At 34.9% G+C, this 26,065-nt stretch overlaps 1 long non-coding RNA gene across 2 annotated transcripts; it reads left to right on the top strand.

Annotated features, from left to right (window-relative positions):
- Positions 1 to 7,923: 7,923 nt before the first annotated feature.
- On the top strand, positions 7,924 to 23,552 carry LOC127837012 (uncharacterized). Of its 2 annotated transcripts, none has more exons than XR_008029041.1 (2): positions 7,924 to 8,268; positions 23,391 to 23,552. It is a non-coding gene; the product is annotated as an uncharacterized LOC127837012 (long non-coding RNA). The 2 variants fall into 2 exon arrangements; XR_008029042.1 differs by lacking the exon at positions 7,924 to 8,268 and adding an exon at positions 21,457 to 21,846.
- Positions 23,553 to 26,065: the final 2,513 nt, after the last annotated feature.

Here is a 26,065-nt window from a genome sequence, read left to right as displayed (position 1 = left end):
TCTTTTAAAGTTTAATTATGATTACGGTTGTTTTTCTACTGCTCTACGTAGAGAGTACAAATTATAAAATGTGCACAATTACTTACTGTTTGACTTTCTGACTCGAAGTGATTTCTAACATTCAAGAATAGCGTTTTATACTCTTTTTGCACTCAAGTGTTACATTATTACTTGTGCGTTTCCGGGTAGTTTGATAAACCCTCTCAAGCTGTCTAGACGTTGACAGATAGTATAATTGTGTATTGCGCGGTATCTTCCCCCTTTAAGGTGTTCTTATAATTTCGCCCCAGGTTTTTATTAAGTAATATTTACTGTTATTGAATAATTAACTGTATAATTTCTAGTTTTGGCAATGTATTAGAACATGGACTGTTTTAATAAGCATTTATTGATGAACTTATACACAAATGACAATTTCCAATTTTCATAGAATCTCTGTTCTTTAATTTGACCATTTATTTTGCTTATTGTTTCTCAAATTGGGTACACTTAACCACGATTCGATTCTAAAAGAGTATGTTAAATATATATAATTACTGTTTAAGTTATAACATTTATCCACTATTAATACTTGTCTACATTTATAGAAAAAAAGTAATATTTTTTTATGTTTAGAGACATGCAATTTAAATTATTTTATGTCGAACGTGTGGGTTTTATATTATATATTTATATTCTAAGCAAAATGGATCTTTCAATACCGGAATTATTGGGTTTCCCACAATATTGTGAGATGGTCATTCGCATGTTTGAAGGAAAAAAACCCAAAGCAAACAATATTCCGAACATTTTAAAGGTTAAATGTTTGAAAATTAAGAAAAATATCAAAGTATTATTGAATATTCAGAAAATATATAAACATATTGATACAGACTACATGTGTTTTAAGTGGCGTAATACAAATACAAAACATCCAATACTTTGCGTAGATAATCCAGAAATGTACATGTACAGGTATATGTGGTCTTAATTACTCTGTAAGTGTAGATTCAATATATTAGATTTTTTCACTATTTTTGTTAGACCGGTCCCGAATTCATTTACCGATTCTAAGACTAAATTCTAAAATAAAGAATATTATGGAGACCGGGTATAACACCGTTCAATATGACGCGAAATGTAATACCTCTAACTTCAAAACTCGGCATTAAGAATAATACTATTTATGACAGAAGTAATGTTTATAGCCCTTACATATTCAAACGATGAACGTATTTTCTTGGTTCAAAGTCGATTCTGTATACCGCAGTATAAGCTTAGACTGGGTGGGTACAAGCTAGAGATGAACCAAATTAACCGGTTAAACGTTCAACCTACCGAAAAGATCAGTGAACCGGTTATATTTTTGGAAAAACTTAACCTAATATTTGAAGCATGCTTTTTTCATGGAATATATCGTACGGCTGTACATTTTGCGCGCAACATTCTGCCAACTTGCGCTTTCATCTTATTAGAACAACATTCCACTTAAACGGCGCTAAATAAAGTGTGTGTGTGTGTTTCGAAGTTTCTGAGGTCCTTCCGGACTAGAGGCCTCATTATGTGAAGACCCCGAGTATGTTCCCGCAGTCCTGCTTAATTTGCTTCTAGACTCACGAAAGTATGGAACAATTTCAAATTATAGATGCACTTTCTAGCTATTTAGTTTTTACTGAAAGTTATTCAGTTTTGGTGTGGGCTAATGCTATTGGAGAAAACCGGTGTGTACGGAGGAAACCGGTGTGTACGGAGGAAACCGGTGTGTACGGAGAAAACTGGTGTTTACGGAGGAAACCCACATTTCCAGTATCGTGACCACCTACCAAACGCACATGCGCCGGAAACGGGGATTGAACCCGGGTCGCAGAAGTGAGAAGTGCGTGTACCAAACACTGTGCTAGCCGGAAAGCCTCAACGAGTAAAAAACGTTTCAATAAATACAGTAATAAATCAATAAATCCTTTACTTTATGGACACAAAAAGGAGTTATGTTTGATAATTAGCACTATTTTTTGTTTTACTCGCGCCAATTTAACTTGCAAAATTTGGGGAATGGGGGCTTTTAGCGTAGACGTAATTGATACATTTATTGTAATCAAGATTAAATTTAGTTGAGACATTGGACGGCTTATTTCTATGTTTTGTTAACCAATATAAACGACTGATTTTAGTAAATACTTACTCTGAGTCCGTATTGATAGTTTCATAAAATCGCAAAAGTGTCCATTAGTTTCATTTAGATAACTATTTTTTGTAACCATTTTTAAGCAGATACATTTTGAATAATATGTATTTGTTTTTAATCCTTATGTAAACCCTCAATTTCATAAAACGTGAAACGAAATCTGCAGCTTTTCATTCAGACAAATGTTAGTAAGCATATCTTAATATTATGCAAATACGGTTTGATACTATGTTATAATATCCCAAAGGCTTTTTGACATGTCCGTATGTAATTCAGAGGTTGAGATTGTCAAAGACGTTTATTATCATTTTGTTATTTCAAAATTATTGCTATAATATGAACACGAAATTTACAGATAGAACATTCTCACATACGTATATAAGAAATCTCGCTTTGGGGCAAATGAATAATTACAAATCATACCTTCGTTAGCTAAATTTTTTAGGTATGGCGTTATTTGTTTGTGTAAAATAACAATAGTTTACGGATAATTCACGTGTTGTTCGAAGTGTGTATGCAGTACAATACACTAAATTTGTCATAACCATTTGTATAACACCTCACCCTTATGTTTCCTTTGATGTCCATATTAATACAACTAATGCTTTGAGGTTACAACCGAAGTTTTATTCTTAACGTGGACAGCGCTTAATCGAAGCCTGTTTATGTCGCTTGTTGGTCAGACATTCACGTGCGCACGTGATAACTCGCACGCGCAAACGAATTGTTATTGTCGTTGTCATCTTTATTCCACAATTAACAATGAGGCGGTTGACATTTTGAAATATAACACCACAATTATAATACGCTCTGCCGTCGTGGCAATTGTCGAGTTAATTACACATGAGCTTAAAAAATTATGGGTAAATTACCCCGTGTCAATCGGGAACCCTCGGACAATGCCGCCATAACGGCGATCGTGTGGTGTAGCCCACTGTCCGAGGCGTTCAGATTGACCCCGGGTTAGAAAAGGACGTTGTTGTTTTTAAAAAAAAAGGCTTTTGGTTTGGTATACAAAATAAATATTTCATTAAAGAATGAAGATCTAGAATTATTGGATGGAATATTTTTTTTTAAATATTTTTTTAGTATTTAAACATTATTTAACTCTTTGAGGTTTCAAATGCAGAAACACCCGCATTTTGAACTTTTTCTATTGAAGCATTCTTCTTTATATTCGATATTTATTACACATGTATAAATGTTTTACCATATTTATTTATTGTGTTGCTCGACTATAAAAAATACTTCGTAATGAATGCTTAAATAATTATGTTAGCATTAATTTTAACGGCGAATATGCCTGGGTATTTTCGCATGATCTGGGGGGTGGGGGGGGGGGGGGGGGGGAGAGAGAGAGCCGCGTATCTATCGGGGGGGGGGGGGACGGGCAGCCGCGTTTCAAGATATTTACCAGTTGAAAGTAGTTGCTCGGAGTCCAATCATAAAACCGGGGTAAGAAGTGTCGCTCTTGGATAAAGGGGGTGGGTGTCAATGCACGTGCATGCATTTGCGTAAAGTTTCGTCCCAGATACGCCTGTGCAGTCAACAAAGGCTTATCAGGGACGACACTTTCCTCTTTTAGGGTATTTTTCGTTCTAAGGAAATCTCGCCCCTGCGTAAACGGTGTGAACCGGCTAATCGTACGGTACTACGCATACACATATTGTTTATCCACGTTTTCGACTTTCTGATGAGAAATAGCTTTTAACCCTTTGCATGCTGGGAAATTTGTCGTCTGCTAAAATGTCGTTTGCTGAATTTCTAAAATTAGCATTTTCTTCGATTTTTTTAAAGAATATTATCAGAATAGCAAACAGTTTGGATCCTGATGAGACGCCACGTTCTGTGGCGTCTCATCTGGATCCAAACTGTTTGCAAAGGCCTTCAAATCCGGTTCCAGCGCTCAAAGGGTTAAAAGTATTTTTTTCTAGCCTATCCACATGTTAGGATATTTTAGATTGCCCCTCGACTAATTGGTGTTCGTGTTCGACAGATTACGACGTAACACGTTGAACGTTTCGTCTTGACGTTGACATGATTTCATTTCCGGATGTGTGTTATGTTACCTTACGAAATTACAACTTATTGGACGTTTGCGGCATTAGGAGTTTAACAATATTATTCAATAAACACTAAAATTTGAAAAACTTAACACCTTTCATTATTCTTCATTAGTACAACTGGTCTGATATGCGATTGGAGGTCCACATATATTTAAATGAATCATGCTTTTTTGGTGCATAACTGCCATTTAATACTAGAATATCGCTATCTGGTATCTATTATAGTGTGTCCAAATGAAAAACATAAGTATTCGTTTAAAACTTAACTCCATATATATGCTAATCGTATATTGAAATAAGACAAATACACAACGGATCCGTCTTTCCAGAAAAAAAATAATGGTTTAAACTAAGTTATAAAGTGTGATGTGGGTATGCGTATTGCAATCTTTATTTATTTTTATTTTTGTATTTTTGTGTGTGTGTAAAATACCAACAAATCGGCTTATACGGACATTGACAGTATGTGTTTGAGAAAATTACTTACACTTTAAATTACTTTTTATCATTTTTGCGTAAAACAGTGTGTCGTAACAAACATTGTAAGTAGAACATACATATCAATATTTTTATTAACAGATCAACTAAATACATGTAAATCAAACCATGTTCATTTCTGACCAATTTTGGTCAAATATCTGGGTATTGTTCTTTCTAAAACTTTTCAAGTTGACTTAAAGACTGCACTTTCTTATCTAAAGAATCTGTTGCGTACCTTTGCTGATACTGACGAGAATGCCGATTAGAAAGTCTTCCAGAGTCGTGACATACCGATAGTTATATCACGCTTTAAATAAATAATTTTGAAATTTATGAAGGAAACCAATTCAATTAGGGATGCATCGGAATACATTCTGCACGTGTGCCGTGGTAAGCGAACTGCCTTTGTCAATGGCAACGAATAATTCTTGAAAATGTATGTCATCCGAAAACAATCTTCAGTTACCCGCGATTGTTAATTCTTCACGTGACTAGAGTTCATTCGGATATTCTCGAACTCTACTTGTCCGCATGATCAGAAATGTAAACTCCCGGGTGTCCGAAAAGCATTTATTTTCAAAAATTCTTATAAGCAAACACATTATTTTAACATTGAAATTGCATCGTTAATGCCCATGTATAAGCATAATTAATAAAGTGTTGTTTTTTTTAAAAAACAGGCACCAGTGATATTAAACTCAATAGATTTTTTTTATATATATAAACAGCGCACATGTTCTGTTCGTGAAAAAAAATAGACGAAAAGTCAATTGACCGTAAATTCCGCGAGGTTATCGTTTCACAAATGGACCGTGCTCTTTGAAAAGGGAGTTTAACGCATGTGCGTAAAGTGTCGTCCCAGATTAGCCTGTGCAGTCCGCTAATTCAAATCAGGGACAACTCTTTCCACTGTTATGATAATTTTCGTTTACAGAAAGTTTATTCTTGGCAAAAATCCAGTTTAGGCGGGAAGTGTCGTCCCTAATTTGCTGTGCGGACTGCACAGGCTAATCTGGGACGACACTTTACGCACATGCATTTTATTCCATTTTCACAAAGCGAGGCTGAAATGGTTTCGACATGGACGGTTACCACGACGTTTTTGTGACAAAACAGTTATTTATATATCATTTAGAGACTTTTTGTGTGATTTTAAAGAATATAAATGTATCCAGTAATTTTGCCAATTTTTTTCAGTTCTGCAACTATATTCACTGTTGGGTTGTTTTTTAAGTAACTGTCAATCAACTATAAACTTTTGGTAGACTTTGCAACTATTTTTTAATCGCTCAACTATACCGTGCTCAAGAAAGTAGTAAATATAAATACCACATTCAAGTAATTAAATAAAACAGAGAAAGTAAACTGCGATATATTTGAAAGTATATTCTTTAGTATTGCTCTTCTGAATTGCGCTTTTCTAAAAAAAAATCGTTGATAGTTGTGAGCGTTAGCGATACTTGCGATATAAAAAGCTATGACATAATTTTGAAAACTGAGTTGCGTCTAAGATTATGCAATAGCGAACAACTTCAGTGCCTTCAGCGCTTTGATTATACATTGCGGGCTGAGAGTGGTATTCGACCTTACTTTCAGCGAGAAGAAACATCAATAATTTGTATTAACCGTTCAAAAGGCCGAGTCCAGCTTTTTAATCATTTTAATTTTGAATGTAGTGCTGTACGTATTGTGTTGTCGTTTAGAAGAAAGTAACCTCTTGCCATCAATAACAGACTATCGTATGGTAACAATACATTATTTCCGTACAATTTTCTTGAGTGTTATCATTTAATCTTTTAACCCATTTATGTCTAGCGTCTAGAAAAAAGGCATTGGCAAACAGCGTAGACCCAGATGTGACGCCGCATGATGCGGCGTCTCATCAGGGCCTGCGCTGTTTGCTGAAAGGAAATTATGTAAGAAATATTCTAAATATAGAAATAAATATACACACATCCCTAATTTTGGAAATAAATTGATCCAATTTAGAAGGATGGAAGAGTCCATTAGGCATAAATGGGTTAAACATATTTCGAAAGTATGATCTAATATTTTGAACTACTTGAAGTCAGTAAAAAAGTACGAATATGATTGTTTGGATTTTATTTACACATAACAATAAACTAACGTTGCTATAAAGATCGAATAAATAAAGCACACAGTTGACCGATGGCGTAGTAACAGTAACTGGTAAAATACACGATGAAGTACACGCTCGACAATCGAGGACCTCGTCTACTTGCCAGTTCTGAAAAAGAACAAAATAAGGTGTATGAATATTTCAATATCATAAGTTTGTTCATGATACGTATGGGTGTTTAAATTGATTACACAACAATTCAGAAAGTGTTGTATCTAAGGAAACGATTTGATGACTTGAAATGACTGTAAATACACTATTAAATCGTAGTGTAGTGACTGTGTTAGAAATCTGAAAAAATGTTTTTTATTAATCATTATTGTTATTGCATTGTTATTGTTATGCTTAAAATTGAGTCAATGAAACTACATCTCAGTTCCATATATTGTTGTTTCATAGTGTTATAATCGGTTATATAATAATAAGGTGAAACTAAATGAGTAGATACGGTCTCTATATATTCAATTGTATATTTAATTAAGTATGCTTTAACTGAAGTTCTGATTGTAAATATAGAATGTTACTCGACGAATGCGCCGGTAATATCATCGTTAAAAATATGAACACAATAATTTTTATCTATTTCCTTTCTTTTTGTTTTAGCTGTAATATTATACACATTTTATAATGCTTTAAACCAATTCTTTGATTTTTAAATTTTATGTAAATGTTCACGGTGCAGAAACTAAATGTACTAACGGTGCAGAGAAGTTGCCGTAGATCAGGGTGGTGGATCCGGTGCCAAGTCTGTTGTTACCGTTGAACAGGAAGGTCAAGAGGAACAACAGACCGAAAAGGGCCAGAACTGAAAACGAAAATTCAGACATTTAACAAATTAGAAAGTGAATGCCACCCGACTAATTAATTCCAAAAATACCAAATAGGTCATGCGTATTTCAAGTTATATATTATAGTTATTATACGTCATGATTTTTCATTACATTCGCTGCTTTGCAATCAGTGCTCTTAACGTATTGTCAACTTTAAATCATGCCGTGTTAAGTTTTAAATGACTTCTACTGTTGACGTTCATGAAACAAGGCATAGGTATTTAAAACAATAATACTCTTTTATCCATTTTAAGGATTATTTCATCGCACAGACCATATAGTTTCACAAACTAAAATTACTAATAAACACTTCCAGACAAATAAGTGATTTGAGAAAATTCGCTTTTTCTTAGATTAAGTAATTACTTAAAGGGAATCGATTTGAATGTTTTTATTTAACACGTTGGTTTCATTATATACAGTGACTTACTTCCGCCGCTTCCGAATCCGTCCACTCCCTGTGATTGAGCGCCACCGAAGCCGAACTGGGCGGCAGCCATGCCGATCATGCAAGCGACAGTAAGAGCGATAACTGCGACGGCTTTCATGGTTGCTGATTGGCTGGCTATAAATAGAAATTCAGAAGCTGTAAAAGTATCTAACCTAAAACTATAAGTCTTAAACTACACATCTATGAAAAATATAAATGGAAAATATTGTCGAAAGTCATTTGACTTTTAAAAACATAGACTTCATTATTTGATTTGTGGTGTTAAAATATGAACATTTTTTCTGTAATTTTGATATACAAAGTAGGCGCAAAGCCGAAACGTGAATACAAAGATTATGAAAAGAGAAAAAATATTAGTGTAAGGTCTGAACGTTATGATGGAGATATGTGAACCATGTAATTTTAGATATCTATAGGAATTAAAATATTAAAACAAGAAAACTAATAGCGACCTACTTTTTTGACTTTCGAACTGTAAGTGATTTTTCAAATTGAGAAACGAGACCTTTTATTCTACATGTTATTAAATTTTCGACTTATTTTTTTAACACATTGGCGTGGACTTCCGTTACATTACGTCGATATACATTTACCGTTGCGTCTAGACATTGACACATATGGGGTTGTACATAACATGTCGTCCGTGCGCATCTTCCAAAGCGTTGTTGAAATATTTTTTGCCTCGGGTTGTCATATTATAATGATGTATTTTTTTTATTTGATCATTTATTTTGCTGATTGTTTCTCAAATTGGGTACACTTACCAACGATTCTAAAAAAGTATGCAAAATATAATAACTACTGTTTAAGTCCAAACATTTATCCACTATTAAAACGTGTCTGTGTTTATGGAAGAAATATTGTAATAAAAATCTATGTTTAGAAACATATAAAATTATTTAAATTTAAATTATTTTATGTCGAACGTGTGGGTTTTATGTTATATAAATATCCTATGCAAAATTCCTCTCGGAATTATTGGGTTTTCCCACAATATTGTGAGATGACTTTACGCATGTTTGAATTAAAAAACAACACACAACAAACAACACTCCGAACATTTTAAAGGCTAAATGTTTGAAAATTAATAAAACATCAAAGTATTATTTGATATTCAGAAAATATATAAACATATTGATACAGACTATATGTGTTTTAAGTGGCGTAATACAAATACAAAACATCTAATACTTTGCGAAGATAATACACTGTGTTTTAAATGGCGTAATACAAATACAAAACATCTAATACTTTGCGTAGATAATACAGAAATGTACGTGACTCATGGTGTCCTAAATGACTGTGTAAGTGAAGATTCAATATTTTAGATTAATCGCTATTTTTGCTAGACCGGTCCCGTATTCATCGACCAATTGTAAAATAAAGAATATTATGGAAACCGGGTTATGTTAATAGTATTATTAATGTTAATGACGCGAAATGTAATACCTCTAACTGCAGAACTCGCCATTAAGAAGAATACTATTGTCAACAAACACAGTCATAAAGCAATACATCATTAACTTTGTGGTCACAAAAAGGAGTTATGTTTGATAATTAGCACTATTGTTTTTTTGACGATACTGCTTCAGAGAAGCAGCTCGTCTAAGTAATCATACTATGAATAAATCCTTCACAAAAGCGACCTATGTAAAAGACCGAGCCATCCCGATTGAGTTAGCTAAATTTTCTCAATCGGCATACCTCGCTGATTATCATTGATCAAGGAAAAGGCAGCTTGGTTTCCGTCCTCTTTCAAATTTATCGAGAGGTTCGGGACAGGAACCAGACACGAAACTGCAAGGTGGCACTTGAAACGTTGTGACGCTGGGAAAACCCCAAATGTAGTTATTTTTAGATTTGATCGAGAATGTAACCCGCCTCCCAGTTACGCTGAATGGGTTAAGTTCCCCACGCTTACTACTTCCCCGAACCCCCCAAAAAATTTTCGTACCCAAAATTTTTCGTAAACCTTTTTTTTCGTACCCAAATTGTTTTCGTTCCCAAATATTTTTTCGTACCAAATTTTTTGGCGTTATTTTTTCGTACCCAAAATTTTCGTACCCAAATTTTCGTATCACATACACAATTGTGGTGATGTAGATAAACTTAAATTGATGCTTTTATATCCGTCCTCTTCAAAAGCATAGTCACACCAGCACTGTCAGTACTTTGATCGTTTACTCGCGGCAATTTAACTTCTTGGGGTGGGGGCTATTAGCGCAGACGTAATTGATACATTTATTGAAATCATGATTAAATTTAGTTGAGACGTTGGACGGCTTATTTCGAGGTTTTTTAACCAATATACAGAACTGATTTTACCAAATACTGACCCTGAGTCCGTTTTTATAGTTTCATAAAATCGCAAAAGTGTCATTTGCCTAACAATTTTTAAGCAGATAAATTTTGAACTATTTCTATTGAAGCCTTCTTCTTTATGTTCGATATTTACTACACATGTATAAATGTTTTGTCATATTTATATGTTGCGTTGTTTGACTATAAAAAATACTTCGTAATGAATACTTAAATAATTATGTACGCATTAATTTAAATGGCAAATATGCCTGTGAATTTTCGCATGATCTGGCGGGGGGGGGGGGGGGGGGCAGCCGCGTATCTAGACGATTTACCAGTTGAAGTTAGTTAATCAGAACTAAACCATAAAGCCACGATTATAAGGCTAAGCCACGCCCTTGGGTAAAGGGGGGGGGGGGGTCAATGCATTTGCATCGTTTGCGTAAATTTTCGTCCCTTGTACGCCTGTGTAGTCCACACCGGAAATCGGGGACGATACTTTCCGCTTTGTGGCATTTTTTGTGTAAAGGAAATCTAGTCCCTGCGTAGCCGGTGCGAACCGGCTAATGATACTGTACTATGCATACAAATACTTTTTTGTTTATTTATTTATTTTTAATATACCTTTTTTCTGTTAAATCAGTTTCCACTTACTATTTTGACTCTCTGATTAGAAATAGCTTTTAAACGTCATTTTTTAATATATGCACATGTTAGGATATTTTAGATTGCCCCTCGCCTAATTGGTGTTCGTGTCATACAGATTACGACGTAACACGTTTGTAGCGCCGTTAAATGTCGCATCGCCGTTATATGTCGCAGGCTACGAGATTTGTCGCAACGTTGACGATAAATGTCGCAAGGAACGATAAATGTCGCAAATCTTACTGACGATATATGTCGCAACTTTAACGATAAATGTCGCAAAACATTTCAACTGCCGATATATGTCGCAACATTAACGATAAATGTCGCACACTTTTGTAAGTCATGTTAAAATGAAAAGTTGAAGTAAACATGACTAAAACTTTCAGGTTAGATCTAGATTAACCGACGAGGTTTATTTGGGCCGACTTCCACCAGAAAGGTCAGTTTTTAGTTAGTATTGTCCGAAATGGTAAGTTGTGGTCAGTATTGTCCATAATTGTCAGCTGCGGTGAAGATCGACCGAAGCGGTCATATTTATTCATTTTCAACCAAAAACGTTAAGCTGTAGTCAAAAATGACAAATCCTTCATTTAAATTGGTCGGAAGTCGGAAAAGCGAGGGACCCGTAAGTTTTTGCTTTGGGTTTAAGGCCGTTTCGACAAGTTTGGTTATATAAGGTCAGTCTGACAGGAACCGTCTGGGTAGATCAACATGTGAATGCCTCGGTATTTCTGCTGGAGACTGACAGCTTTGCCATCTTTGAATAAGCGATAGAAGGCGAATATTCTTGGATAGAATCATCGATCCAGGATCACACCGGGACCTCTGGTCCCAACCTCTGTGCTCAGCTCTTTGGGTAATTATGGGGCCGGCTCAAATGACAAGGACTCCGTGTCGGTCGTAATTACCAGTTAACTGAACATGCTATCCGATTTTCCTACCTAAATTTGAAGAAAGGCTTGCACTAGGGTCTGTGCCCATTCAATATTCTTGTACGGCGATAAGATAAGTTCAGTAGCTGAAAAAGTCTCATGAGCGACACATACGTTACTGTTGTCATTGACAAAAATAAGATACAAACGACAATTCTGCATAGAAATCGGAATATTTTTATGTCATTATTCTTAATTCCATTTATGTTAATTTCACCAGATTATTTTCCAATATTCACAGTTGTGAAACAAATGTGTCGTTTTGGTGTTCCCCTGAACACTTTGGGACCTTGGCAAGGGCGGTTTTAGGAGGGCAAAAGCGGCGTGCGTCCACCCCCCTAAAATCAGCCAATGATTTTTTATCAAAATTTGCATATTTGGGGGCCTTAAAATCGAATGCCAAGGGTTGGTTTACCCCAAAAATTGACTGCGGCGCATGGAATTGGATATCATAGACTACTATCAACCGTTTAAGGGTTGTCAATTTTTCACTTAAGTATCCTACCCCTGTAAAACTTGACCTACGCCCCCCCACTCTTTTCGATAACCCTGGAACCGCACCTGCTTTGATGTCATATACATGACATCACGAATTGACAGATGTCAGTTGTCAGCCACAGTACGAAGGTCTTATTGCTAACAATCATTTTTGATAGACGATTCCATTTATTTAAAAAATGGCAGCAAAATGAGAGAGTCCATCCGGTTGACATTTAGTTTAGACTATTCATGTTTCTACAAGATGCGAACACCATTCGCGATTATAATTTAATTGCATGAAGTCTTCTTATCCAACAGTTAACATATCTGGGATTTCATTTTTGCACACTTACTAGAGAAAGAACCATGAAGACAGCGATGCTGATTTTGAGGTAATTATTTTTATGTTCGATTTTAGTAGGGCATGAATATACGATTGCTCGTGTGATTAAACCATGGTAACTATAGCATACCTTTATATACCCTGATTTCATAAAAAGCTTTGGAAAGTCATATACATAAAGTAAACGTCATTTGCATAGCCTTTGTTGGTGAATGTTGACTTTTTTTAATGTTAAAGACGATAATTTAATTTTGAAAGGCGATTACACAAATAAAAAACAATGACGCTTAAAATTTTTTGTTGTTTTATTTTTTGTTTTATTTCTTCAAAACGTAGGACACGGGGTGAAATATTATTGGTTGTTCATTTTCTTGTATCTTAAAGACGTTGCCAATAGTCTTTAAACGAAATATTCAAATTGGTACATAAATCCCGTCTATTTACTAAATTGCTTAACTATTATTATAACATGCATTTAACATGAAAAGTATATGTATCAGAAAAACGTATGTCGCAACTGTTATTTTCCTTAAAACATCGAGACCAGGACCGATTTCATTATCTATTTCCTATTTGGATTCAACATACTCTAATAAAAGTTATATGCGAAAATTAGAAATCTTATATTCAGAAATGGAACGTCTTTGCATCGCCTGCCTACTCCACGGTGAAATATCACTTTTTTATGGCGAAATACATTTTAATTAATGAATGCATATATTGTAATTATTCAATTTTCTAGCGAAATTTTTGCGACATCCATGACGTCAAATCAAAAGCCGTCGACGTCGCCAATTAACGTATCGCGAGCGTTAAAGGGCGACTTCACTAAATGAATTTGTCGGAGCAGAAGTATAATGCTGCCACCGGACTGAATACTTCGAGTTTTTTCATTGGCTAATTTAATGAAGCGCACGTGCTTTCGCAAATCGTTATCATACGCTCTGTATTAAATAAGCCAATGGAAACATCGATAGTATTCACCCCGGAGGCAGATTTTGACTTCTGCTCCGACAAAATCATAAGAGTATTCGCCCTTTAACTCAGTGCGCGTGGCTCGCGATACATTAATTTAAACAATACTGTAAAATGTTGAGATAAGGGGGTACGAGGGTCAGCCCCAAAGCATCTAGAGTGTTTCAATCATTATCAAATTACTTGACGAATTTACTTGACACTTTGTCCATCCATCGTATTACCAAATGCTTATAACATGTGCGATCGCATCGGGAAAATATGTTTCGCTTGCTATGGAATCAGGGAACGCACAATTAAGGTCTCATATAATCGGCCGGTTCAGGTCAGGCGAAATGACGTCGTAACCATAACGTTTTAATTGGAATAATGTCAGCAGTGTACTTTTATGTCAAGCTTGGTAAACAGTGAGCTCTATTGCTTGTTGATTTAGGTCTTATAATAAAGATTGAAATTCCCGTATTTTGCGATTTTTCGAAAAAAAAGGTATTCTAAAAATATAACAACAGTTTAACGTTGATAAAACATATTAGTAAAAGCAATAAGATAATAGAACCGTTAACAGAGTGTTAGTTTATTGTTGTTAACTAACATAATATTAATGCTTTATTTCAGGTTGATATGTTTGCTGTTGCCGATTGTGATGGCGCTAGCAAAAGGCTGGATGACGTGCGGGCTAATGTCCGATACAGAGTATAGGATCATGTTCGAAGCGATATCGGAAGGGACCTATCATGTACCTGTTGCAGAAAGGACACCCTTAGAACGATCTACACTGCGAAGATTTCACAGATACAAAGAGTTTTATTCGATTGAAAATAATCGAATGTACTATAAGGGAAAAGAGCTTTTGTGTGAATCAAAATGCAGCAAAGTTATTACTCATAATTACCATAAAAGTAAAGGCATTGGTGTGAGAAGGTTATATCATCTGTTAAAACGAAGATATACTGGAGTTTCAGAGGCAAAGATAAAGCAAGTTATTTTTAAACTGCCGGATTATCAGAAGAGAAATGCAAAGTTTTCGAACAAAGACCCTCTAAAGCATGTGTGCAGCAGTTCTGTGCACAATATACTTCAAATCGATCTCTTCGATATGCAGAGACATGCAGTTATATACAATAAAGAAAAATGTAAATTCATTCTAAGCGTAATGGATATATTTAGTTCGTTTGTGTGGTTACGAGCTATACCTAGCAAATCAGCCGATGTAATAACTAAACATTTGAGTCGCATATTTGCAGAATCCGGTAAACCAAAAATAATTCAGCATGATAGAGGACGTGAATGCGATGGGGAAGTAAAACGGTTGTTGAAAGTTCTCAATATAAAGAATATCAAAAGTCGCCCTTATCACCCTTAAAGTCAGGGGAAAGTTGAAAGGATGCATAAAACATTGAAGCAAAAGATTGCATACGATTTGACGCATGCGAATAGCTTTGGTATAAACTGGGCAAAACAACTACCAGGGTATCAACATATACTAAACAATGACCCAAAATAATGTCTTGCATGGAAGTCACCGCATGAAATTTACTATGGAAGGGATCCTTATAATGACAATTCAAAGCTAAATCGCAAACTGCTAATAAAGAAACTAAGAGATGCCGCAGAAGTCGCAACACTACAGTGTACTAGGCGAAACGACAGAGCTCAAGAGAAGGTATGAATTCGGATTGCCCGTCGTAATGGATCCTATTGGGAACGGAAACTGTCAGTTTGCAGCTGTTTCATATCACTTACGCCAGTATGGAATACATAGGTCGGAAGAAACGCTTAGACAAGACGTAGTAACCTTTTTGAGGCAAACACCCGTACTTGGTAATAGGATTTGTGGAGCAAACTGGTGGAACTCAATACTTGACCAACCACGAAATTATTTGTCGCGGATGTCTACAGAATATGGATAAGGTGACCAAATAACATTGCATGCGATGTCGCAGCTGTATAATATGCAGAATTTAAAAGTGTCGACTAGGAATAGTGCCACTACATTGATAAGTCCGGATGGGAGTTCATGTCTGTCAAGCCGTTACCCTCTAATAATACTTGGACATTACCCAAAGGGCGCCGGTGAGCATTACATTGCCCTTTGTTATAATAGACATGTATTAGAAAGAATTGTAGACACATCAGCACAAGTAACGTGGGAAACTGATCCACCTACGATCGATGATGACCTGAACGTCAGCGGTGATTACCTGAGCGCTGGCGGTGATTACCTGAGCGCTGGCGGTGATGACCTGAGCGCTGGCGGTGATGACCTTACCGCTGGCGGTGATAACCTGAGCGCTGGTGGTGATGACCTGAGCGCTGGCGGTGATGACCTGAGCGCTGGTGGTGATGACCTGAGCGCTGGCGGATCACCTGAGCGCTGGCGGTGATCACCTGAACGCTGGCGGTGATGACCTGAACGTCGGCGGTGATGACCTGAGTGCTGGCGGTGGTGACCTGAGCGCTGGCGTTGATGACCTGAACGCTGGCGATTATGACCTGGGCGCTGGCGGTGAGGACCTGAACGCTGACGGTGATGACCTGAACGCTGGCGACCTGGGATCGCCCAATACCAGTGACATAACGCGATTGAGAGAAATGGTACAGTTTAAAAGGAACCGAAAACACGTTCACCAAAACCGCCATGTGAACTTGCCGCGTGAGATTTGGTCTATAAGTGTTGATATTGTTCTAAAACTAAGCCCTTTGTCAAGATACTCCCTTCAACGGGTAAATAGGATGTTTAGAGATTAAGTAGGTAAGACACCGCCTCCGCGGTTGTGTCTATGCCCTAGTCGGTTCGGTGACGTTACCGTGTCGCCCATCAGTGTTCGAAAGATAATCGCAATATCTGGCTCTGGCAGTGGACTGGTCCAGGCGATTCGTCCACTTATTAGGCATTCCTCGGATAAATGCATGGCTATTTCTGCGTTTAGCTACTTTATGCGGCTGGTACACGGTAGAAGGAATTTGGTTTAAACGGCAACAGCGCAATTAATGCCATTGTGTTATATGTTCAACTGCAGTATTTTAATAAGTGCTGCAACAATACGCCAAAAACCGTATTGCAACATATTGTCAGTTAAAAAACCCGTATTGCAATATATCGCAGTATATTGCTAACTTGTACCAGAATTATAACTCGCCAATTACCTGATAATCCCGTATTCCAGTTTTAAAGCCAATTCTGGTAAATATTTACTATAAATGTGCTCAAGAATAACAAGAAACACAAACATTCGCAAATTTTCTTCAGTATCAAAAACATAATGGCATTTGTTACTTTTTAAAGATGTGATGAAATAACGTCCAACCGGGACGTTTTTGTTTTCACTGTACACGCGTAATTCGCCTGACGTGATGTTCCCGTTTTTATACAACACAAAATACACCTATACTTTCCATGCGACGTTCTACATGTCTGCATAATTTTCGCGCGCTTTTTATTGAGACAAAGGATAAAGCACTTTTTATTTGACGCTATTTTTTATTGTCGCGTAAGCATTAAAATTTGGAAGCGTGTTTCCGAAATTCGGATTACAAAATGCTCAATTCAGAATCGAACGAAACATTAACAGTTGTGCGCAATTAATTAAACGATAATCTGTTCAAAAGCATCGAACGAATGCTCCCATGAAATAACGCTTCTCCGTATAATACACTTTTTGAATGCTATTTTTACGTAAAATTTTATTTACACCGCTTTGCTTTGTTTACCTTGATATCGTTATTTTGGATGGCTTTTCTGGACGAAATGTGAATGAATTTTTGTAAAATTTTCGTACCGTTATGATGAAAATCGTATCGCAATACAATATGCGGATTGCGTATTGCGATATATACCGATATACCGGTATATTGTTGCAGCACCAGCAATGGATATACATAAAACACAAATAATGAATACACAATATGTGTTACCATTCTATTTTATCAATATGAAAATTAATATGAAAGTTTGTATTTGTTCACAGATTGTGTTCCCAAAAACTACTTGTGATATAACCAATTACTTTTACGGCTTTTCATAACATGATGTTTTTGAAAATATAGTAATTAAATAGTTTTTGTTGTTTTATATATATATGCATTTACTCACGAAGAATGCCTTATTGTTTTCATCATATCAATTAAGACATTGTTGGTATTTTACAGTATTTTATTTAAAAATGATTATAATGTCTACATTTATTGTTTACTTATTATTTTTTATTCATTTACTGCTTATTGCTTACAATATGTAGAAACATGCAGTTATTTGTTGTTTTACAATTTAGTGTAAATCAAAAACAATTTTTTTCGTTATTTTGTGTCCTGTTGATTTTCATTGCAATAGACCTTCATATTTTGAATCATATTTTATCACATGCTATACCTTGGTTTTCAATGTAATACAGACATAACGTATTTTTCACATTGCTTCATTAACTGCTTATTGCTTACAATATGTAGGAACATGCAGTTTTTTGTTGTTTTTCAATTAAGTGTAAAATAAAAACAAATTGTTTCGTTATTTTGTGTCCTGTTGATTTTCCTTGCAATAGACCTTCATATTTTGAATAATATTTTATCACATGCTATACCTTGTTTTCAATGTAAAACAGACATTACGTATTTTTCACGTTGCTTCATTTACTGCTAATTGCTTACAATATGTAGAAACATGCAGTTATTTGTTGTTTTTCAATTTAGTGTAAAATAAAAACAAATTGTTTCGTTATTTTGTGTCCTGTTGATTTTCCTTTCAATAGACCTTGATGTCTTGAATCATATTTTATCACATGCGATACCTTGTTTTCAATATAATACAGACATTGCGTATTTTTCACATTGCGCATGTGTAATACAACATTTTTAAGCGTTTTCATTGGCTACAGAATCAATAACTAACCAATCGCATGGCTTTAATTTGGTGAAATGACGTTGTCAACATGAAATGACGTCACGATAGTAAACAACTTTTAGATCTATCAGCATTTGTTTGGTCAATTAAGATGTATTTTATTTAGTTTAAAATTTTCTGAACACGTTTAATAAAAAAATGGTATGAAACGAGAACTCGAGAGATTCAAGAATTCAAATTCCAAAAGGATCGGGAATCTAATGAAACAAAATTACTGTGTACGGAGGATGATATTTGACACTGTTACTAGCCAAAAAAAAATATATTCACGAAAGTAAAGGAAATAACTAACAGAAGGCTAAGTTCACTGATAAACGGTTAACCTGATAAGGTTAGATTTAGATTACCCGACGAGGTTCTTTGAGCCGACTTTCACCAGAATGGTCAGTATAATAAAATATAATATATTAATGATAATAATAATAAACATACATATAAATATTTTAAATAACAGATCAACTAAATACCGGTACCTATAAATCATGTTCATTCTGACCAATTCTGGTCAAATATCAGGGCATTGTTTTTTCTAAAATTTTCAAGTTGACTTCAAGTCTGCACTTTCTTATCTAAAGAATCTTCTGCGTACCATTGCTGATACTGACTTGACCTGTTCGCTGACGTGAATGCCGAATAGAAAGTCTTCCAGAATCATGACAAACCGATAGTTATGTCACGCGTTAAATACATTTTGTAAATTATTTTGAAATTTATAGAGGGAACCAATTCATTTAGGAATGCATCGGAATATATTCTGCACGTGTGTCGTGTGAAGCGAATTACCCTTGGCAGTTGCCAAATGCAACGAATAATAACGGAAACTGTATGTCATCCGAAAACAATCCACAGTTAACCGCCATTAATAATACTTCATACGACTAGAGTTCATTATAGGACTCTACTTGTCCGCGTGATCAGAAATGTCAAAAAAACTCCCAGTTTTCCATAAAGCATTTTTTTCAATAACTAAATTCTGATAAGCATAAACATTATTTTAACATTGACATTGAATCGTTTATCACCATGTATATGTATAAATAATAAAGTATTTTCTTAAAAAAGGCACCAGTGATGTTAAACTCCATAGTATTTTGTTTAACCCATTTATGCCTAGTGGACTCTCCCATCCTTCTAATTTGGATCAATTTATTTCCAAACTTAGGGATGTCTTGTATATTTATTTATATATTTAGAATATTTCTTACATAAATTCCTTTAAGCAAACAGAACAGACCCAGATGAGACGCCGCATCGTGCCAAGGCCTTATTTCTAGACTCTAGGCATAAATTGGTTAATATCAAAACAGCGCACATTTTATGTTCGTAAAAAATGACGAAAAGTCACTTGGCCGTAAATTCCGCGAGGTTATCGTTTAACAAATGGACCGTGCTCTGCGAAAAGGGAGTTTAACGCATGTGCGTAAAGTGTCGTCCCAGATTAACCTGTGCAGTTCGCACATGCTAACCAGGGACGACTCCGCTTTTATTATATTTTTCGTTTACAGAAAGTCTATTCTTAGCAAAAATCCAGTTAAAGTTGAAAGGAACTGCACAGGCTAATCTGGGATAACGCTTTACGCACATGCATTTAATTATCTTTTCACAGAGCGAGGCTGAAATGGTTTTGGCATGGACGGTTACCAGGTCATTTTTGTGACGAAACAGTTATTTATCACATGCTTACCCTGTTTCGCATGTAATATAACCATTACGAATATTTTTATCTTACACATGTGTAATATAATTTTTAAGCGTTTTCATTGGCTTAGTTTTCGTTCGATTGACCAATCGCATTTTTTTATTTTGCTGAAATGACGTTGCAACGTCAAATGACGTCACGAAATGTAAACATTATTCGGGATTTATCATTATGTTTGCGTAAATATTTATTTAATTTGCTCCTTTAAAAGCATGTGATGAAAAAGACCTGACTCTCGTTGTCTTATCATACCATATTTTATTAAATTCGTCTAGGAAATTCGTTGGTAAGCTCGCCAAAGGCTCGCTTCAATTCCTGTACTCGTTTAATAAAATATGGTATGATATGACAACTCCTGCCAGTACCTATATTTATAACTCATTAGAGACTTTTTGTGATTTTTAAAAACATGAATGTATCCAATAATTTTTCCTATTTTTGTCAGTTCTGCATCTTAAATCAATTTTTTTTCAGATACCGTCGATCAACTATAAACTTTTGGTAGACTTAAAACTATTTTTAAATCGCCTAACTATACCGTTCCCAAGAAAGTAGTAAATATAAATGGCCCATTAAAGTAAATTAATAAAACCGAGTAATTTAACTGCGATATATTTGAAAGTATATTCTTAGGTATTGCTCTTCTTAATTGTGATATTCTAAAAACCATATTTATTTACTCGTTTTCATTATTTGCAGGCTGAGTGTGACATTCGACCCCACTTTCAGCAAGAAAAAACCTCAATGATTTGTGTGAACCGTTCAAAAGCCGAGTTCAGCTTTTTAATCATTTGAGTCGTGTTCTGAGAAAACTGGGCTTAATGCATGTGCGTAAAGTGTCGTCCCAGATTAGCCTGTGCAGTCCACACAGGCTTATCAGGGACGACACTTTCCGCTTTTATGATATTTTTAGTTTCAAGGAAGTCCCTCCTTACCGAAAATCAAGTTGAGGCGGAAAGTGTCATTCCAGATTAGCCTGTGTGGACTCCACAGGCTAATCTGGGACGACACTTTACGCACATGCATTAAGCCCAGTTTTCTCAGAAAAAGGCTCATTTTAATTTTGAATGTAGTGTTGTACGAATTTTCTTGTCGTCTAAAAGAAAGTAAACACTTGCCATCATAAACAGACTAGCGGATGGTAACAATAAATTATTTCCTGACAATTTTCTGGTGTGTAATCATTTTTATCTTTTAGACATCTTTCGAAACTATGATCTGATATTTTGACAAAGCTTGAAGTCAGTAAAAAGAGTTCGCATATGATTGTTAGAATTTTATTTTTACATAACAATAAATTACAGCGTTGCTATAACGATGGAATAAATAAAGCACACAGTTGACCGATGGCGTAGTAACAGTAACTGGTAAAATACATGTTGTAGTACACGCTCGACAATCGAGGACGTCGTCTACTTGCCAGTTCTGAAAAAGAAGAAAGTAAGTTGTACGAGTATTTCAAAATCATCAGTTTGTTCATGATACGTATGTTTTTTTTAATTGATTACACAACAATTCAGAAAGTGTTGTATCTAAGGAAATAATTTGATGACTTGAAATTATTGTAAATACACTATAAAAACCTACTGTAGTGTAAAGAGTGTGCTAACAATCTAAAAAAATGTTTCAAAAAATCATAATTGTTATGATGCTTAAAATTGAGTCAATGAAACCAAATCTCAGTTCCATATATTATTGTTTCATAGTCTTATAACAAGTAATAAAATAATAAGGTGAAACTAAATTAATAGATACGGTCTCTATATATTATATTTCGTATTAAATTAAGTCTACTTTAACTGAAGTTAAAATGTTTATCTCATTCCTTTCTTTTTGTTTTATCTGTAATATTATACACATTTTAAAATTCGTTTAACCAGTCCTTTGATTGCTCAATAGTTATGCTAAATGTACTTTGATTGTTCAATAGTTATGCTAAATGTACTTTGATAGCTCAATTGTTATGCTAAATGTACTTTCATTGCTCAATAGTTATGCTAAATGTACTTTGATTGCTCAATAGTTATGCTAAATGTACTTTGATTGCTCAATAGTTATGCAAAATGTACTTTGATTGCTCATTAGTTATGCTTAATGTACTTTGATTGCTCAATAGTTATGCTAATTGTATTTGATTGCTCAATAGTTATGCTAAATGTACTTTGCTCAATAGTTATGCTAAATGTACTCACGGTGCAGAGAAGTTGCCGTAGATCAGGGTGGTGGATCCGGTGCCTAGTCTGTTGTTGCCATTGAACAAGAAGGTCAAGAGGAACAACAGACCGAAAAGAGCGAGAACTGAAAACGAAAATTGAGACATTTGACAAATTAGAAAGTAAATGCCACCCGACTCATTAATGCCCAAAATGCCAAATAGGACATGCGTACTTCAAGTTATATATTATAGTTATTTTACGTCACGATTTTTCATTACATTCGCATTGAGCGGTTGGCTGCTAAACAATCAGTGCACTTAACGAATGGTTAACCCATTAATGCCTAGTGGACTCTCCCATGCTTCTAAATTGGATCAATTTATTTCCAAAAATAGGTTTGTCTATTATATTTATTTCTATATTTAGAATATTTCTTACAGAAATTCCTTTAAGCTAACAGCGCAGACCCTGATGAGACGCCGCATCATGCGGCGTCTCATCTGGGTCTACGCTGTTTGCCAATGCCTTTTTTCTAGACGCTAGGCATAAATGGGTTAACTTCAAATAATGCCGTGTTAAGTTTAAAATGACCTCTTATGTTCACTGTCATGAAACAAGGCATGGGTATTTAAAACAATAATACTCTTGTATCTATTTAAAGGATTCTTTCATCGCACAGACCATATAGTTTCCCAAACTAAAATTAATAATAAACACGTAAAGACCAATTAGTGATTTGAGAAAATTTGCTTTTCTTAGATTCACTAGTTACTTTAAACGAATCGCTATGAATGATTATATTTAACACGTTGGTTTCATTATATACAGGTACTTACTTCCGCCGCTTCCGAATCCGTCCCCTCCCTGTGATGGGACTCCGCCGAAGCCGAACTGGGCGGCAGCCATGCCGATGATGCAGGCGAAAGCAAGAGCGATAACTGCGACGGATTTCATGGTTGCTGATTGGCTGGCTATAAATAGAAAATCAGATGCTGTTAGAGTCTTTATTATAAAACTATAAGTCTTTAACAACACTTTGAAAAATATGAATGGAAAATGTTCTCGAAAGTCATTTGACTTTTAAAAACATACACTTCATTGTTTGATATTTGGTATTAAAATATGAGTTTTTTTTTGGATATACAATGTAGGCGCAAAGCCGAAACGTCAATACAAAAAATAAGATACGAGAAATAATTTTAGTGTACAAAGTACTGAACGTTATGATAAATAACGTTATGATAAAGGTGAACCTTTTAATTATAGATATCAATATGAATAAAAATATATTTAAACAAGAAAACCAATATCGACTTACTTTTTTGACTTTCGAACTGGAAGTGATTTTTCAAAGTGAGAAACGAGACCTTTTATACCACATTTGTTTCAGTATTCGACTTTTTTTTTAACACATTGGCGTTGACTTCCGTTACATTACGTCGATATACGTTTACCGTTGCGTCTAGACAGTGACACCGATGGGGTTGTACATAACATGACGTCCGTGCGCATCTTCCCAACCGGCGTTGAAATATTTTTTTGCCTCGGGTTGTCATATTATAGTGATGTTATTTAATTACACACATCAGCTGTCGTACATTTAAAAACTAATGAATATCCTAAACGATATATAATATGTTATAACCATTTAATTAAAACAATATTGCATTTGATGATCAACTATGTTTAAACAATCGCTTAACATGTATTCAATATTGAGACGTAATTTGTGTATTCAAATTATGCAAAAATAACGTTTCAGTTTCCAAGACAAAAACATTTTTAAATGACCTTAAGTCATAGAGAAATAATATTGTGTTGCATGAATTAACATTTATAGGTTAAAGGAAAAAAACACACGTTTATTAAATATTTTACGAAATAGAGAAGATATCGTTATTTCAATTATTTACAGTAATTATTTTATGTAGATTATTAAAAAATGTTATTTATTTAAAAGTAGTACAATGTTTTAATGTTTAACTTTTTTAGTTTGTAAAGATCATTTGTTATTAAACTAAAGAAATCACGTTTTGAAAAAAATAACATCAAACTTTTTTTAGAAAAAACAAAACAACCCATAGCAGTTGAGCAAGCGTACTAAAAAACTAGAACCAGGATTAAAATATGAATTGCAAAAAAAATTAAGAAGGTATTACTTGTTGATGGAACTCGTTCTACTTTAATTGGGAATTTGTAGTTACACCATATATACCATTTTGATTCCGCTCGGTTTATTCAGAAAGCTTCAAGTTAGTTTCATCACAACTAAAGGCTTGACACTTTATTACCAAAATAGATGCATATCGCATATATCTGGAAAGCCTACAGAGGCTATACAATGGACCATACAACAATCTGAAAAATTAATTGTGTCTTGTTCTGAGAAACTGGGCATAATGCATGTGCGTACAGTGTCGTCCCAGATTAGCCTGTGCAGTGCGCACAGGCTAATCAGGGACGACACTTTCCGCTTAAACTAGATTTTCGGAAAAAAGGAACTTCCTTTAAACGAAAAATACAATGTACTTAATGTGACTGTACCAACGATATCTAAGACACATTTCGAAAGAAATATGCAATAAAATCTTAATTAAATGAGTACACAATACGTCACGTATTCACGTAAGTCTATAAACTTAAATACAGACCAAACAAACGTGAAGTTCAAAAGAATACCCAATGAATTTAATACAATCGAAATCGCATTACGAAAGTAAATTACTCGCCCTACTTAAATTCTCTTATGTACAATTTAACAAATCTTTGAAAAAAAAAACACAAATAAATCTAGTTATGTTGTTAATAAAAGCTATTATAATTATTTGTAACTCAAATTCGGTTCATATATGACCCGGGTAATAAATATGTAATGCTCGCAACTACGCTTTATATTTGTACATGTCAATTAAGTCAGCGTTGTTTTTATTTTCAACTGAAGGATGTTGTCATTTCTCCAAACTCCTAGAAGTAGCTTTCGTGTATCTTCATTTAAGTAGACAGGTCCGGTATAAGGCACATCAATTGTTATGGTATTGAGCATTTTTTTTGCCGTCCGCGTAAACCCGACTTATTGATTTTTCACCAGAGACAAACACATGTCCTGTGGCTGCCACGTGTTAGTTGCACGTGACATAACTAAGTTTGAATGCAGGATCCTGTAGCGTGGCTGTGACTGCTCCATCCCTGGTCAGTGTGAGAAGCTTACCATATATTACGTCCGTTACGTAGATCCTCTTTCCATGCAGCGTCTCATCAGGGTCTACGCTATTTGCCAAGGCCTTTTTTTTCTAGACGCAAGGCATAAATGGGTTAATGGTTCGCGGTTAACAGATTGATTATTTATCGACAGTATAAACGTCAGATTTCTGCATAGATGTGGAAAATAAAGCTGAATCGATAATTCTATACTATATATTGACAAGTGAAGCCGAAAATCTAATATCGAAATAGTAGAAACGTCACTATGTTGAATGTATCGTTTTTTAGCTCTATAGAAAAAA

Source organism: Dreissena polymorpha, chromosome 7, assembly GCF_020536995.1.
Source record: "Dreissena polymorpha isolate Duluth1 chromosome 7, UMN_Dpol_1.0, whole genome shotgun sequence".
In the NCBI taxonomy this organism is placed as follows: Eukaryota; Metazoa; Mollusca; class Bivalvia; order Myida; family Dreissenidae; genus Dreissena; species Dreissena polymorpha.
The sequence above is the reverse complement of the archived record's forward strand: the minus strand, read 5'-3'. Positions and strand labels throughout refer to the sequence as shown.